General features: G+C 38.8%; 2 protein-coding genes and 1 pseudogene across 5 annotated transcripts in view; 1 reads left to right on the top strand and 2 right to left on the bottom strand.

Moving 5' to 3' along the window:
* Nucleotides 1–13241, bottom strand: part of LOC113684518 (uncharacterized) — a 52458-nt gene that overhangs the window by 22677 nt on the left and 16540 nt on the right. The gene's annotated exons all lie outside the window — the stretch shown is intronic.
* On the bottom strand, nt 6876–10512 carry LOC149035636 (microfibril-associated glycoprotein 4-like; annotated as a pseudogene). The gene is made up of 4 exons (XR_016182382.1): nt 10045–10512; nt 8238–8352; nt 7532–7943; nt 6876–7237 (listed from the first exon to the last, which is right to left on the bottom strand). The product of XR_016182382.1 is annotated as a microfibril-associated glycoprotein 4-like (transcript).
* Nucleotides 12546–13241, top strand: part of LOC149035635 (aldehyde dehydrogenase, mitochondrial-like) — a 6907-nt gene continuing 6211 nt past the window's right edge. Inside the window, exons 1-2 of one of the 3 annotated variants that reach the window (XM_089191827.1) lie at nt 12546–12564; nt 12750–12811. The gene's annotated coding sequence lies outside the window, so the exon portion shown is untranslated. Of the gene's footprint in view, nt 12565–12743; nt 12812–13042; nt 13117–13241 lie in introns of those variants that run through there. The other 2 variants (XR_016182384.1, XM_089191826.1) reach the window with 2 other exon arrangements.

The following is a 13241-nucleotide window of genomic DNA, read 5'->3' as shown; positions in this document are numbered from 1 at the left end:
GGGGTAATATTCTAGAGAAACTGTGGTGGCCACCGTAAAGAGTTTCAAAGCTGACGTTTCGTGTGTTAGCCCTTCGTCACGAAACACTGCTTGTGAACAAGTCTAGCATAGTCCTAGAGACCACTGTAAAAGCTTCTGCTTCTTGCGTTGTGCTCTTGTAAAGAAGTTATATTTATATTTCACGCGTTTTTACATGTGAAGTTTTCGCCACTCTTACGATGTTATACATTTACGATTCTTTTGGCTCAAAGAGAAAGTATTTTTAGAGTAGGAAAATTGAGTATGTAGTTACTAGTAGTAAATAAATAAGTCTTGCTAAAACAAAGCTAAAACTGAATTTAATTCATAACAAATGTTTGAAAGGATGTGCCTCGACAGGTGGTCAGACAATCCAAAAGCGTGTTTACAAAAGCTTGGCGACAAAGACAGCTGCATATGCATTGAAGCCTCGTGGTTGGTTGACCATCTAGAGATGTGTCTGGGGAGCGGGCTAAGGAACGAAGTGAGGTTCTCACTTTTAGGGACACTTCCTACCTCCAATTGTCTCGTTTTTCTTGTGAAACCAACACGGCAACTGTTATCCTACTAGGTAATATAAGCAGTGTGCGATTTCTTTCTTTAAACAACTCATTTTGAACTTTTATCATCCAAGAACTTCAACAACACACCTTTTACCCAAACCCTCAGGGCAAGTGTTTGATCCGAGGAGATATTGGACACGACTAACTAACTGCGGTTTCCTCTAAGGCAAACTCGCAGAGAGGTTCGATCGACCCGGGTAATCACGGTGGTTTTTCTATCGAAAGGTCAATGAAAGACTCTAGTTGCATAGCCTTCAAGTGAGAAACGATTGTAGGTGCCTGTGTAAGGTGAATTTTTATGAACGTGGCGTTGGGATTTGGGAATTTCGCGCGAGAAAGCTCACCATGTACATTTCCTTGTTGGCAAATACTCGTTATCTAAATAAGAGCTGTACTCAGAGCCTGTCGTTTTTAGTGATTTCTTAGCGATCATATATTGTTTGTATAATTTTAAAGTCAATTGTTTGATGCCCGTAAATTTGAAAAAAGAACGTGCTTGTACTCTTTATACCCTTCATAACAAAAAATATTTGCCCAGTATCTATCTACCCTCATAGAAATCTTGAGCTTAGGCTTTCAACTGAATTGATAGTGTCAACATGTACCCCATAAAATGAGATTCTACCCAGAAAGTGGCAAAATTGGAGCCAGTGATTCGATCGAACGCTCTGACAAAGGGCGACGACGCAGGACGACAGTTTCTTTGGAAACTAACTCCTTTTGTTCAGAATATTTAGCTTGACAGTTAGCTTGACACATCTAATTCAGTATCCAGACCGTGCACGACCATTTCAGGTGGGATTTGGGTACGAGATCATGACATAACCTCTTTCTGGCAGGGTTGAGAGGGGGGAGGAACCGTTTTCGGTTACCTAAGTTAATGTGACCTGTTATCCAATAATTCAGCCTGGGCTTGATGCATGGTGCCACTCCTGACAATTTCGCAAATATACTTAACATTCCCGCGGCAAACTTCTGATGCAGAACACACCATTTCTGAAAATAATTTCTCGATTTTTTATAGTCAGGATACCTGTCTGCTCGCAGTTATTACGCACAGTAATTATGAGGTGCTGTGCGTTCGGGCATGGACAACTACAATAAAGAGCAAGCAACAGACAAGTGCTATGATATGATATCATGCTACAGCCACGTTACTGTGGTTAGGGTGCTCTGATTTGCTAAAACAAGATTATTCAATAACTAAGGAAATAAACCTAGAATATGGGTAAACGGCTACATTAAAACCAGAAGCAAAAGATGATGTTATGGTTTCCTAAATACAATTGGCAGCCTACGCATCTAAACCCTTACATTCGGTTCCCTTTTCCAACAAATGCTACTATGCGCCAGGATTAATAAAGAGAAATTAATCATTTATATGTAGACAGATGAAACTCAAAAAGTGGCAAATATGAAAGCAAACAGGGATTGAGCAGAAGTATATGCTGAAAATAATTATTTCACAGACATATTCTTTTAGAAGGAGGTTGCGTTATCCTAAGTTCAATAAATGTTTTAAAAGTGATCCAAATTTTAATGCAGCTTTCCCATGTTACCTTCGCTATGTTTGCTCCTTTATCTTGACCATGCAATATCTAACTGATATACCAACTCCTGTGATGATCTTTGTTCATATTACCAGCAGCGTATAAATAATGGCCATTACAATCATAAGTGAATATTGCTTTCCATTGCATAAGGTGGCCATTTCGCGATTGGTTTTAAGTTTTGCTTTGAACTGGTTGAAGCGGTCCTCTACTGGATGAATTGAAAATGGCCCCTAAATATGGTAAACCGCTGTACAGGGCTCAAAAGCTCTATCAATAAACCAATGAGTAGCTTCGTCATATACGTAAATTAAAATGCAACGTAAGACTGGTACGAAAAGGATCAATAACTGGAGTGTGTTATGGCTGAATAGATATAAAAATATTTGCCTGCAAATTATCGGACATCTACTCTCAATAACCTCATTTCTAAACTACTGTTTATTACACCTTTGTTTATTCAAACCGTCTCCAGTCCCACTGTATCCACCAATTAGAATACAGTATTTATCTGTCTGGTCCGCCACCTTAAATGTCGCGTACTCAGTGTATCTGATGTTACCTTCGAAGTCCTCTTGGTCAACTTTCAAAGAAACGTCACCAGCGACTGTTACGCGATGAAGATTGTCATTTCCAAGCCCTTCAAATCTCCGAAACCATTTTGTAGGACGACCAATCTCGATAGAAATCAACAGAGCCGTTCAAACGTCTCTGAAAAACAGTCCAAGCTTTACCGTTCGTGGTCATGTCACATAACACTTGTATGGGATTTCCGCCATCTGGAATGATGGTGTACACACCGCTAGATGTGACACCATCTAGATAAAGTATGCGCATCTCTTCGTCAAGCCTTAGCTTGATAATGAAAATCATTTCGATAATATTTACTGCAGCAAACGATGATCCGAATCTTGCTCATCGCCTTTTGACGGCTTTTAGTGACCTTGAAAAGAAAAATCATTTCTGCAAAAACAATACGATGGCGTGCACGCCAACATTGAGCAAAAACTCTTCTGAACTTCCCTGGGTGCAATTCTGCAATTTTATCACATCATTTCTTACCATTAATTGTCTTTTTCTCGAATTTTTTCGTATATCTAGGCGGTAGTCAAAGTCATTTGAAATGCATTGCAAATATCTTTATCCCTCTGCAACTGAACTCTTTGTTCTCAATGAAGTTGGCCCTAGCTGGCCTCTCAAATCGATCCGAGTCACTGATCTGGCACTTCCATCTCTCAGATTTGCTCTTTTTGCCTCCAAAGTTGTAAGACTTACATCGCTCTTCGTTGACACACTCCAATCTACAAGAACTTTCTGATTTCACCTCTATCTCCTTTATCACGCTCCCGTTGAGTTGTCTCCCGTCCATCATCTCGCCAAAATTAGCGGCTTGAAATCTGGGAAACGTGTTTGAAATGCGACTTGTTGCATAACCAGTGACACTGATCAAGAATAATATTAGTACGTGCATGTTTAAGCAGATAGGTAGATCAAGAGGTTTCCTCAGCCAAAATTGGGATGCCAAGGGTATTAGTTAGACTCATTATTGCGTATTGATTCTGATTCAGCCAGAGACTCGTAATCTCAATGCGCTTGGCACCTGGCAATTTTGCCTATTGTTAATTCTTAGCTTTGTTATTATAAGAATTCTTTGCTGAATTTCCAGTCAGCTACTCCAGCACTACGTGGTTAACATCTGGCGTAATTTTACACAAAAAATTCATGTAATCACATCTCCTTTGAAGAGAAAAACAATTGGGATAGAAATAGTTTAGTCTTTGTAACCTGCTTGGACCTTTCAGATAGGATAGAATGGTAGTTCTCTATTTAATATTTAAAAGATCAGTCGGAAGAAGTCTCTTTTGTTTAAAAAATAGAGTAGGAGTGATACTTTTGCCGAGAGTTCCTTTGTTATTTGTTTTTAAAAGCTTAGAGGTTCCTCTCGTCAAACTTTTTTTTTTTAACGTGCTTGCGATAAATTAATTGGGAGGCTGTTATCGTGATTGTGTGAGCTGAACACAAATAATAAGTAGGGTAAGGAACAAATGAATAAAGGGGGTAAGTTTCTAGAGAATCTATGGCTGCCACCGTAAATTAGAGAGCCTTCGTCACGAAACACTGCCCGTAAGAAATGCGTGACAAGAGGACTGTGAATAAATCTTGCATAGAAATCCTAGAGATTACTGTAAAAACTCCTGTTTCTTGCGGTGTGCTCTTGTAAGGAAATTATACTTTATATTTTACGCGTTTTTACGTGTGAAGTTTTTCCTCTATGATAGTTTATTACCGCCATTCTCACGATATTAATCCATCAATGATTCTTTTAGCTCTATGAGAAAGTATTGAAAGAGTAGGAAAATAGAGTGGTGATTAGTAGTTCGCAAATAAGTCTTGCTAAAACATGAATCAATTCATAAGAAATGTCTGAAAGGATCTGTCTCGACAGGCGCTCAGATAATCCAACAGCGTGTTTACAAAAGCTTATCGACTTTTACAGCCGTATGCGCATTCAAGCCTTGTGGTTGGTTGATTATTAGAGGTGTGTCTAGGGGAGGGGGCTAAAGAGCGAGGTGAGTTTCTCACATTTAGGGACACTTTCCTCCTCCACTTGCCCCATTTTTCTTGTGAAGCCAACACAGCAACCATTATCCTACAAGGTGATACAAATGCTGTGCGATATCTTTCTTTAAACTATTTATTTTGAACTTTTATTGTTCAAGAACTTTAACAACACACCTTTTCCCCAGGCCCTCAGGGGAAGTGTTTGATCCGAGGAGATATTGGACACTCAATTGGTGTCTTCTCTCAGATCAACACGGAGAAAGGTTTGATCGACCCGGGTGATCACGGTGGTTTTTCTATCGAAAGGTGGGTAAAAGACCCTAGTTGCATAGCCTTCAATTTAGAAACGATTGTAGGTGCCTGGGTAAGGATTTTCCGCATCCTTCATACTCGCACTTAAAAGGTCTCTGGAAGTAAAATTACGATTACAACCAATTCTTATATTTCTAAACAAACACTGCAGGGAGAAAGCATGTTTGAATACCATTATCTCGTGTTTATTGCAGTTTACCATTTCTTACACATGGATTAATGAGCAAGTGTTCGTAAAGGCTATAAATAGGCCAAATTTCAAAAAATGCAATAAAAAGAAATTGCTCAGTATCCATCCACCTTCATAAAAATCTGGCATCCCCTAAGTTTAGATTTTCACCTCAATTGATAAAGTCAACGTGCACCCCATAGAAGAAAGCCAGAAAGTGGCAAAATTGGAGTGGAGAGAATTTGCCTTTGATTGCTTTCCAATAAAATTCACTGTGTATTTCTGAGAAGAAAGCACAGCGCTGTATCTTCCACAGTTCAAGGAGTTGGCGTTTTGGTGTGAAGAAGCATGTAAGATCATGTAATACATGCAGCTTGCGGCTATTATATGACGTCGTCTGGAATGCAGGATTTCGGCATAACCGAATCGCAAACTGATGCTAAATTCATTTTAAATGAAAGTTAAAGGAAAAAAGCGAGTTGTGTTTAAAAACCTTCAAATTTCTCGAAGTCACATATTTTCTTGGCCAAGTTCTCAACATATAACAATTCCTCGAACCTACGCTCAATGCCTTGGTGACGAACCAAAACGTACCAGACGAACAGAGTAACAGCACGTTTCAAATGAAGTACCCTTTAAATTCACAATTTAAAGTGATTAAAATTTACAGATTTTGTTCGAAGGACGCAGGAAACAAACCTGCCTCTCCTGTATGAGACCTCTTATACTTCTGAAGCCTCCATTTCTTGTTGTAACTTTTCCCACATTCTAAACAGGTTTAACCCTCTCCGAAGTCCGCCATGTTTCGGAGGTCTGTTTGTTGAAGAGAGACTCAGTCTAAGTACAAACCAACGTCTTTTCTAGGGTCCTCTCTCTTCTTACCACTTGCGAAACACTTCCCCAGGGTTCCCCAGGCGTTTTTTATCGAATGATAAGAAAAAAGGCCATAGCTTTGGAGTAAGTTTATGAAAGTAATTGCCCGACTTTTTAAAGTCAGGATACGTGTCTGCTCGCAATTATTTCGCACAGTAGTTATGAGGTGCTGTGCGTTCAGGCTTGGACAATCACAATAAAGAGCAAGCAGTAGACAAATGCTTCACATAACTGCTTTATTATACAGAACTGCAAAATATGAACTTATTTTTCTGATTTGATATAATGGTAAAACCACGTGACTGTGGTTAAGGTGCTCTAGAGACTGTTATAACAAGTCTATTCAATAACTAAGGAAATAAACCTGGAATGGTAGTAAACGGCTACATTAAGACCAGAAAGCAGAGATGAAGTCCTGGTTTTCTCAAATACAATTGGAGGCATACGCATTAAAACCCTTTACATTAGACTTCCTTTCCCAACAAATGTTACTTTGCGTCAAGATCAACAAAGACAAATAAATCATTTATTTGTAGAAGGATGAATACTCAAAAAGTGGCAAATGAAAAAAAAAAACATGAATTGAACAGAATTATATGTTGAACATAATGAAATCATAAAAGTATCTCCTTTAGCATCGCATGAGGTGGCCCAGTTTCGCCAATGATTTTAGTTTTGCCCTGAACTGGTTGAAGCGGTGCTCCTTATGTTTCGAAGAATCACATAAAAATTCACACCTCTACGGGGTGATTTGAAAATGGCCCCAAAATCACGTAAACCGCTGTACAGGGCTCAAAAGCCCGATCAATAAACTAATGAGTAGCTTCGTTATATACGTAAATAAAGATGCGACGGGAGACTGGGACGAAAAGGATCGATAACTGGAGTGTGTTGTGGCCGTGGTCTGGACCTAGCTAGTCTCTTCGTGAAACCAAAAGAGAAAAGAAAAGAAAAGAAACAACAACACTGATCTACTTTACTTTCATTTCTGTACGTTTCAGTGAGTAGTAATATCCTTTACAAGGAATCCAGTTCCATCAGCCATTGAGAAGTGAATTCCATTGAGATACAACCCGTTTAGATTGGAATGATGACAGCTCCTGTACCACCAGGCGCCTTTGAACTGCTGAGCACAGCTGGCGTTCGGTTTTATGTCGTTGTCACTATCTCTTGTGGAGAACTGCATGTCACTACAAAAAGTTAACACCATAAAATACGGTTTGTAGATCTTATAATTAAATATTGTGATAGAATTTGAGCTTTTGGTACACTAGTTCAACATTTCATAAGCCAAAATCGAAAATGGCAGATACAAAAAAATAAATAAATAAATAAATAAAATATGAATGAACTGAGAATATTTTTAAGATTCCATCGCTTTACTCACACAAGTCTCGAAACGAATAGATATAAAAATTTTTGCCTGCAAATTATCGGACATTTTACTTTTAATAACCTCGTTTTTAAACTACTGTTTATTATACCTTTGTTCATTCAAACCGTCTCCAGCTGTCCCACTGTATCCACCAATTAGAATTCGGTATTTATCTGTCTGGTTCGCCACCTGAAATGTCGCGTACTCAGCGTATGTGATGTTACCTTCGAAGTCCTCCACGTCAACTCTCAAAGAAACGTTACCAGCGGCTGTCAAACGATGAAGATTGTCATTTCCAAGCCAAAACTCGCCGTGTAAATCTCCGAAGCCATTTTTGTAGGACAACCAATCTCGATAGAAATCAACAGAGCCGTTCAAACGTCTCTGAAAAACAGTCCAACCTCCACCGTTCGTGGTCATGTCACACAACACTTGCATGGCATTTCCGCCATCTGGATTGATAGTGTACACACCGCTAGATGTGACATCATCTTGATAAAGGAGAGCGCAACTTTTGGGTTCTGTTGACGAAAAATTTGATTTGAATGGTACGCTTGGACTAAAATAAAAGTAATTTATTTTTACTTAGTCATGGGGGTGGTGTTTCTCTAAATGATGAATGATCGTAATGTTTGTAAAACACCACCACCAACAACAACTACAACAACAAAGAAAATTTATTGAGAGGAGGGGTTGATCAACAAATATAGAAGTTGTGTACAGTTAGTGCTAAGTTCGAGCGGTGAAAGCACTATTCTTCTGGTTTTATCTGCTTTTTTCTTTGCATTATTTTTGTCATTATTATTTTCACTTACTACAGGGCTTTCCCGTGTAACCATCCTTGCAACTGCATCGTGCACTATTGGTTCGAACGTCTACGATGCAGATTTCGTTCTTGCCACAATCTGACTTATCTCGTTCGCACAAGCTCTGATTGTAAAGAACAACAACAACATCGACAATAATAATTATAATAAAAACAAAACTGATAGTAATAAAATTTATAATGATGATAGTAATATGTTAATAATGCCGACGATTAAAGTGATGATGATGACGATGATGATGATAATGATGTCATAGTCATTGTTAACAATTGTTTACTGAAGTAGAGGTGGATAGTGGAGGATATTTAGCGAGTTGTTAAGTGACCTGCGAGGCAAATATTCAACGCTTTCAACGACACAGAGAAGAGTAACTGTTTTAGTTTATACCACACAGATAGAAAGAATTAGTCAATCTACTACATTACGTTTGGAAACTGTAATATTGTCGCGCGACTTTGTCTTTGGGCTGCTCGGAGGTGAGTAGTACTTGCTAATCGCCTCTTAACCAGGCAATCAAAGCGCGCGAAAAGCACTCTTCACCTTTGTGGTATATACTAATAAGGGATACAGCGATTTTTTACCACAATTAGTAGCAATGTCGCAATTTGATTGGCCAATTTGTCGATGTCGGCTGTTCGCGTCTATGTGTCACACGATGGTTTTATGAGCGCTCTGACCAATGTGATGACCAAGATTATTGTCAATAAGAGTACAGACTACGCTAAGCTACTTTCGACTTGTTAAATAGCAGCGCCATTGCGCCATTGTCAATCTACTAGGCCGTTTTATGTTATGACGAACTGAGAAAATCTGTGGCTTTCAATCGGAAAGAAAAAACTTCTTAACTAAACTTTGTGGCTAGCAATGAGAGAGAGTTCTCTATGATTCTCTAATGTTTTGTAAAGAATGCTTGAGCGAACGTGTCTGCTTCAATTTCGCGATTTTTCATATTTGTCGTTTAAGGGGGCTCCATAGGGTTTTTTGATCGCGCGAGATCTGGGTGCGAACATAGCGCGAGCTTTTAAAGTGACAAAATAACGTGGCGGCTCAATACACCTGAAAAAAGAGGTGAACCGAGAACAAAACACAGTGGGAAAGATTGCGAAAAGGCGACAGACTCGAAGATTTACGCATGCTCAGATGAAGATCTTAGCGAAGTTCTATTCCGTTACGTAATGTTTTGCGAAAGAAAACAGGGATCTTTTGAACAAGATTTATGGCGTTTCCTCAGATGGAATTTCCTAAGATTTGTTGGACCATAAAACATATTTGTGCCCTTCCTAGTGCCTGTTGGTAAAAACAATTCATAAGACCAAATTTGAGATAGAGAAAGATAACACAAAATTGCAAATAGCGAGGAAACTGCCTTTAATTTGTAACCCTTTTTCTCCAACTTTTAAATGATCGGCAGGACAAATTTTACAAATTATGAACATTTTGAAAGATTTCATCGAAGATGAAGAATTATAACTGGCGATCGCCTCCCTTCGTGGAGAATTAGCTTTATCACGAAAATCATTTTAATAAAATTTGCTACAGCAAACGATTGTCCGAACCTTACTCATCGCCTTTTGATGGCTTTTAGTGACCTTGAAAGGCAAAATCATAAAACTTTTCTACAAAAACAATACGATGGCGTGCGCACCAACATTGTGAAAAATACACTATAGAGCCTCCTTAGATGCAATTCTGAAATTTTATCAATTTATTTTCTCTTACCATTAATTGTCATTTTCTGGAACTTGTTCGTATATCTAGGTGGTAATCAAAATCTTTTGAAATGCATTCCAAATACCTTTATCCCTCTGTAACTGAAATCTTTGTTCTCAATGAAGTTGGCCCTGGCTGGTCTCTCAAATCGATCCGAGTCATTGATCTGGCACTTCCATCTCTCGGATTTGTTCTTTTTGCCTCCAAAGTTGTAAGACTTACATCGTTCTTCGTTGACACACTCCAATCTACAAGAACTTTCTGATTCCACCTCTATCTCTTTTATCACGCTCCCGTTGAGTTGTTTCCCGTCCATCATCTCGCCAAAATTAGCGGCTTGAAATCTGGGAAACGTGTTTGAAATGCGACTTGTTGCATAAGCAGTGACACTGATCAAGAATAATATTAGTACGTGCATGTTTAAGCTGATAGGTAGGTCAAAAGGTTTCCTTAACCAAAATTGGGATGCTAAGGATATTAGTTAGACTCATTACGTAATTTGTTTTTGACTCTGATCCAGCCAAGATTCGTAATCTCAGTGCGCTTGGCACCTGGCAATTTTGTCCCCTATTAATTCTTACTTTTGTTATTATAAAAATTATTTGCTGAATTCCCAGCCAGCACCTCCAGCACTACGGGGTTAACATTTGGCGTAATTTCAAACAAATATGTTATGTAATCGCATCTACCTTGAAGAGAAAAACAATTGAGATAGAAATAGTTTTATTTAGTCTTTGTAACCTGCTTGGACCTTACAGATGGGCTAGAATGGTAGTTCTCCACTTAATATTTAAAAGATCCATCTGAAGAGGTCTCTTTAATTTAAAAAGAAATGGGATAGAAGTAATATCTTACCAAGAGTTCCTTTGTTACTTTCATTGTGGTTGTGTGATCTGACCACAAAATGATATGTAAGATAAGGTACAAATGAATGAAGTGGTAATATTCTAGAGAAACTGTGGTGGCCACCGTAAAGAGTTTCAAAGCTGACGTCTCGTGCTTTAGCCCTTCGTCACGAAACTCTGCCTGTAAGAAATGTGTGACACCCTCACATGAAGACTGCATGTGAACAAGTCTTGCATAGAAATCCTAGAGATTACAGTGATTACTATCTCCTTTATCACGATCCCGTTGAGTTGTCTCCCGTCCATCATTTCGCCAAAGTTAGCGGCTTGAAATCTGGGAAACCTGTTTGAAATGCGACTTGTTGCATAAGCAGTGAGACTGATCAAGAATAATATTAGTAGATGCATGTCTAAGTAGATAGGTAGATAAAGAGGTTCAGTTCCTTAGCCAAAATTGGGATGCCATGGTTACTATTGAGACTCGTTGTGTATTTCGTTTTTAACTCTGACCCAGCTAAAGACTCCTAATCACAATGCGCTTGGCACCTGGCAATTTTGCCTATTTTTAATTCTACCTTTGTTATTGTAATTCCCAGCCAGCCAGCACTAGGTGGTTAACATCTGACGTAATTTCAAACAAATATTATTTAATGTAATCGCTTCTACTTTGAAGAGAAAAACAATTAGGATGGAAATAGTTTAGTCTTTGTAACCTACTTGGACCTTTCAGATAGGCTAGACTAGCAGTTCTCTATTTAATATTTAAAAGATCCGTCGAAAGAGGTATCTTTTATCTAAAAAATAGGGCATAAGTGATATTTTGCCAACGGTTTCTTTGTTACTTGTTTTTTAAAGCTTAGTCCTCTCATCAAATTTTTTTTTAACGGGCTTGCGATGAATTGATTGGGAGGCTTTCAATGCGATTGTGTGAGCTGAACACAAATAATAAGTAGGGTCAGGAACAAATGAATAAAGGGGATAATTTTCTAGAGAAACTGTGGTGGTCACCGTAAAGAGTTTCAAAGCTGACGTCTCGTGCTTTAGCCCTTCGTCACGAAACTCTGCCTGTAAGAAATGCGTGACACCCTCCCACGAAGACTGCATGTGAACAAGTCTTGCATAGAAATCCTAGAGATTACAGTAAAAGCTTCTGCTTCTTGCGTTGTACTCTTGAAAGGATATCAAATTTATATTTTACGCGTTTTTACATGTAAAGTTTCCTTTGTGACGGTTTATTATCGCCATTCTCATGATGTTAATCCATTTATGATTCTATTGGCTCTAAGAGAGAGTATTTGAAGAGTAGAAAGTTCGAGTAGTAATTACTAATGCATAAGTAAGTCTTACTAAAACGTGAATCAATTCATAAGAATTGTTAGGAAGGATCTGCCTCGACAGGCGGTCATACAATCCAACAGCGTGTTCACTGAAGCTTAGCGAGAATGACAGCCGTACGTGCATTCAAGCCTCGTGGTTGGCTGACCATCTAGAGGTGAGTATAGGGGAAGGGACTAAGGAACGAAGTGAGCGTCTCACATTTAGGGTCACTTTCTTCCTCAACTTGCCCCATTTTTCTTGTGAAACCAACACAGAAACCATTATCCTATTAGGTAATACAAACGCTGTGCGATATCTCTCTTTAAACTACTAATTTTGAACTTTTAACGTTCAAGAACTTCAACACACCTTTTCCCCAGGCTCCCAGAGGGAGTGTTTGATCCGAGGAGATATTCGACACGACTCACTAACTGTGGTTTCCTCAACATGATCTCGAGACCGAAATTACGATTATCGTTATTTCTAAATTGGCACCAAATTTATGGATATAGTAATTTCGTAATTTCGGTCTCGAGATCATGTTGAAATTACTATATCCATAAATTTGGTGCCAATTTAGAAATAACGATAATCGTAATTTCGGTCTCGAGATCATGTTGGGTTTCCTTGGACCAACGCGCAGAAAGGTTCGATCGACTCAGGTGATCACGGTGGTTTTTCTATCGAAAGGTGAGTGGAAGACCCTAATTGCATGGCCTCCTAGTTGGGAACGATTGTAGGTGCCTGGGTAAGGTACATTTCTACGAACGTCGTGTTGGGATTTGGGAATCTCGCTCGAGAAAGCTCTCTAATTATAGTTCCGTGTTCGCAAATGCTCGTTATCTAATTGAGAGCTGTCTTCAGAGCCTGCCGTTGTTAGTGTTTTCTTAGCGTTCATATATTGTTTGTATAATGTTTAACTCAATAGTATGATGCACGAAAATCGGAAATCGAATGTGCTGGTACTCTACATATCTGACTGAAACTTGCTAAACGTGAGTTGTTTTCGAATCAGGCGTGTTTACTTATAAACGGAAACAAAATAAATGCGATATCTGGTTGTCGAAGTCATCCTATGAGCTCTAACCTTACGAGATTTGACGAGTCACATGAAGTTTAA

This window comes from Pocillopora damicornis, chromosome 13, assembly GCF_964200805.1.
Source record: "Pocillopora damicornis chromosome 13, jaPocDami1.2, whole genome shotgun sequence".
NCBI classification, from domain to species: domain Eukaryota; kingdom Metazoa; phylum Cnidaria; class Anthozoa; order Scleractinia; family Pocilloporidae; genus Pocillopora; species Pocillopora damicornis.
Note: the sequence above shows the minus strand (reverse complement) of the source record. Positions and strands in the feature narration are given on the sequence as shown.